This window comes from Chiloscyllium plagiosum, chromosome 34 (assembly GCF_004010195.1).
Source record: "Chiloscyllium plagiosum isolate BGI_BamShark_2017 chromosome 34, ASM401019v2, whole genome shotgun sequence".
NCBI lineage: Eukaryota > Metazoa > Chordata > Chondrichthyes > Orectolobiformes > Hemiscylliidae > Chiloscyllium > Chiloscyllium plagiosum.
The window spans coordinates 19344533-19349181 of record NC_057743.1 but is presented as its reverse complement, the minus strand read 5'-3'; the positions used below and the strand labels follow the sequence as shown (position 1 = coordinate 19349181).

The 4649-nt window shown below is 41.1% G+C and overlaps 1 protein-coding gene across 2 annotated transcripts in view; it reads right to left on the bottom strand.

Moving 5' to 3' along the window:
• The window catches only part of zbtb17 (zinc finger and BTB domain containing 17), a 36477-nt gene that overhangs the window by 31255 nt on the left and 573 nt on the right, over positions 1-4649 (bottom strand). The gene's annotated exons all lie outside the window — the stretch shown is intronic.

Here is a 4649-nt window from a genome sequence, read left to right as displayed (position 1 = left end):
GACATCCTCAGTGCTTGGGAGCCTCCCGTGATCTGTGGATGAGTGCCATGCCTCTAGGAATTCCCTGGCTGTTCTCTGTTTGGCTTGTCTTATAATAGTAGTGTTGTCCCAGTCAAATTCATGTTGCTTGTCATCTGCGTGTGTGGCTACTAAGGATAGCTGGTCGTGTCGTTTCGTGGCTAGTTGGTGTTCATGGATGCGGATCGTTAGCTGTCTTCCTGTTTGTCCTATGTAGTTTTGTACAGTCCTTGCATGTGGCTTTCCTGTATTCCTGAATTCACCAGAAAGGTATAGAGGAAAGCCACTCACACAGACCAAGTCCTAAACTTTGAAAGCAACCACCCCAACACACACAAAAGAAGTTGCAACAAGACACTATTCAAAAGAGCCACAACACACTGCAGTACACCAGAACTGCAAAAAGAGGAAGAAGAACACCTATATAATGTATTTGCCAAAAACGGATACCCCCGCAATTTCATCAACAGATGCCTAAGGGGAAAGACAACGGAACGAGGACATGCCACAACCCAAAGGACTAGCCACACTACCATACGTCAAGAGCATTTCCGAACTGACAGCCAGACTACTGTGACCACTAGGACTCATAACGTCCACTAGGACGAAACTAGCACACAAATCAACAGCCACTCTCAGACAACAACTCACCAAAACGAAGGACCCAATACCCAGCATGAGCAAAACCAATGTAGTGCACAAAATCCCACGCAAGGACTGTACAAAACACTACATAGGACAAACAGGAAGACAGCTAACGATCCGCATCCATGAACACCAACTAGCCACGAAACGACACGACCACCTGTCTTTAGTAGCCACACACGCAGATGACAAGCAACATGAATTCGATTGGGACAACACTACTATTATAGGACAAGCCAAACAGAGAACAGCCAGGGAATTCCTACAGGCAAGGCACTCATCCACAGATTCAATCGATAAGCACATCGATCTGGACCCAATATACCGACCACTGCAACGGACAGCTGGAACTGACAACCGGAAGCGGCAGATTCAAACCACTACAAATGCCAGAGGAAAGATCACAGAAGCGCTTCACAGGACACTCCCAAGCACTGAGGATGTCACCTAGACAGGGGACGAAACGTCTGCAACACAAATTCCCAGCTCGGCGAACAGAACCACAACAGTCCTTGCCTTTCTAAATACATGTACATCCTGTCCCTCAGGATTCCCTCCAACAACTTGCCCACCACTGAGGTCATTCTCACCGGTCTATAGTTCCCTGGCTTGTCTTTACTGCCCTTCTGAAGAAATAATGATGTAAAATGTGTTAATGACCCTGACACAAACGGATATCATATACGCAAAGTGAATATTATTATGTTCATTATTTCTTCAGATGGCCTATCATATCAAATAAACATTTACAGACACCATGTTTGTTACAGTCTCCCAAGTTTCAAGTGATCCAATCAACAGGCTCAAACACAAGGACAACGCTGACTACAATTGATCTGAATGACTGCCAATCGGCAGATCTAATGACAGACTGTGTCCAATAATTTGCTTGCTTCTGTTGCCCAAGTCATGAAAGAACTGCTCTACAATTCAGAGTTTGTCAGCTGCTCAATGAGAGTGCCACCCCATCAAGATAATTGAAATGAAGTCACATCAGTGCACTGTATTCATCCCTATGGTAGGGATAATAATTCAAATTCAAAAATAATTCAAATTGGTTTTTCACTGGCTGATGTCTATTGTTAATTAAGGTTAATAGCATTGCTCCAGACAATATAAATGATTGTCAAGTCCATTGCTCCTCAACAAATATTAATGTTTGCAGTGTTAGGGCAAGTAACCATTCACATGCACAGACTTCCAAAAGGGACTTGTACAACACAACAAAACTGGCTCAGTGGAACTGGAGGTGCTATAATAGTCTGGGTAGAGAATTAGTTAATAGATAGGAGGCAAACAGTAGGGATAAAATGGTTTTTTTCAAGTTGGCAGCCTGTGACTAGTGAAATGCCACAACAATCAGTGCTACACCCTCAACTATTTACAATCTATATTCATGACTTGGATGAAAAGACAGCGAGTATCATATCAAAATTTGCTGATGCTAGGTGGAACATCGGCTATAAGGAGAGTGTAAAGATTAAGTGAACAGTAAGGTGGCAAATGGGAGTATAATGCAGGGAAATGTGATATCATACAGTCTGGCCATAAGAACAGAAAAGCAAGTTTTTTAAAAAAGAACAGAACTTGTAAATATTGATATTTAGAGGGACTTGCTAGTATTCGGATAAGAATACACAATACAGTAAAAACTTAGGAAGGGAAATTACATTTTTGCCTTATACCAAGGGGATTTGAGTGTGAGAATAAAAATGTCTTACTATAATTGGACAAGGCTTTTGGTGAGACCAGACTGGGAAGTTTCATTGGATTTTTCATTTCAGTCAATGAAATAGGAAGGCCATCCCAAGGGAGGCTGAGGAAATTGGATGTATGTTTCCTGAAGTTTTGAAGAACGACAGGTGGTCACATTGAAATGTCCAACATTCTGAAGGTAGGAACTATGTTGTTTCTTCTGTTTAGAATACAGGGGGAGGTGGCAGAGTCTATAATCTACTGAAGGCTGAGATACTACAGTAATAGTCTTTCAGAGTCTCAAGAGATGCAGGGATTGGATGGAAAAATGAAGTTGAAGCCACAATGGAATTGAAGAGGGGAGCAGACTTGACCAACCATACAGTCTACTTCTGCTCCTATTCTGGTATATCCATAGGTTTTCAAAATTTGGAGTGTCTTCAAAGTCTATGATTAACTCTGGGAAGGACAAGGGTGATTCAGTTTGCAACATCTAACAAATAGTAGAGTACTGGGCATTAATTAGATTCAATTGAGGCAAGGACGCCAATAATAATAACTCATTGGTAATGCAAAGCACACCTTTAATTATATCATGGTAAATATTAGAAATAGGGGCAACTTACTTCCACAACTTTTCATGATTTCAAAGGTTTCAATTTAGTGACACTCAGAGCTGGAATCTAAGGAACAACTAAATCATTAAATTTAGTTTGCATCATCTACGAGGTCCATGCAAGGACAGATGGGAGACCAACCAAAGCTATACTTCTTACAAGAAGCAGCAAAGTCATCCACTGTTCATCATTGTAAGTGAAGTCTTCAGGATGCATATGGTGTATCTGTTCAAATATCTCCAACAATATTGCAATCCTCCTTTTCACAGATATGCTGTTAACAGACTCACCCGAAAGTTTATCCCTCACCTTAATTAACAGTCTTAAACAGTGAAATGTGATGGTCATGCCTTGAAATGTTGCTGAGTTAAATTCTTGTAATTGTCTTGGGGCTGTATCTAAACCTCTGTGGGCTTCAGCAGTCCAAGAATGTAGGTCACCATCACCTTCGCAATAGCAATTACGGTTGGATAATAAATGCTAGCTGAGCCAACAATGCCCACAGTCTGTGAATGAATAGTAAATATGCTACCACCTTGCAGTACTGAGATGAGAATTTCAAATACATTATTTGGTAGATACAAGACTAAGCTTCCATTTTTTTAATTTGTTCATGTGTGTGACATTGCTGACTGGGCAGCAATTCTGGCCATTATCTCTTCACATTAAGATCTGATATTGCCTCCTAACCAGACAAAGCACAAATAACAAACGGGGCATGGTTGGGTAAACAGACAAGGTCTTTCCCCATGGGTGGGGGGGTGGAGTCCAAAACTAGATGGCATAGGTTTAAAATGGGAGGGGAAAGATTTAAAAAGGAACCTGAAGGGCAACTTTTTCCACGCAGAAAGTGGTGTGTGTATGAATCGAGCTGCTAGTGGAATTGGAGACTGGTAGTATTACACAATTTAAAAGGTCTCTGGATGGGTATATGAATAGGAAGGGTTTACAGGGATATGGGCCAAATGCTGGCAAATGGGACTAGATTTATTTAGGATATCTGTTTGGCATGGACTGAAAGGTCTGTTTCTGTGCTGTATATCTCTATGACTCCACGCTGGGATAGACAGATTCCCTTGTTAAAACTGTTCACAAAACCAACTAGGGCCTTAAACTAGATAGTGCCATTTTAAGTATCTTGTACCAAGCTTTTAAAATATAAAATTAATGTCAAAAATACATTTCTGCATTTGTTTCTTTAACTCTCAATTTAGCTCTGATGAGGTAATCAATAATTCTTTCATCACCAACACATATTATAGCGTGAGCTCTGCTGCAGTCTGATTCAGACCCTGGAAAAGAGCAGAATCCCTTACTGTTGACAGCAGGGCATTTAATCTCAATGACAAACAGCGCTTTTCAGTCCAGAAAAACTGTTGTGGCCAGGAACACCTTTGATGGGGACTGTGATGGGCAATGTTTTTCCTCGGATGTTTCATGTCAAGTTGGAGATGGCGGTTCCTTCTTTTTCAAGTTTTCGTAAAAAGTAATCGTGATGACAAGCAATCACAATCCTGCATTTAGCAGATCAGAAGATTAGCATCTTTATATGTTTTGTTTTTGTCGTCTCCGCCCCGGTGTGCCTGTTATTGCTCCAACTGCGTGTTTATTAATTACCTCTATCATTCTCTCTCCCTTGGTGTTTGTTAATTGTCCCTAAGCCCTGGTACGTTT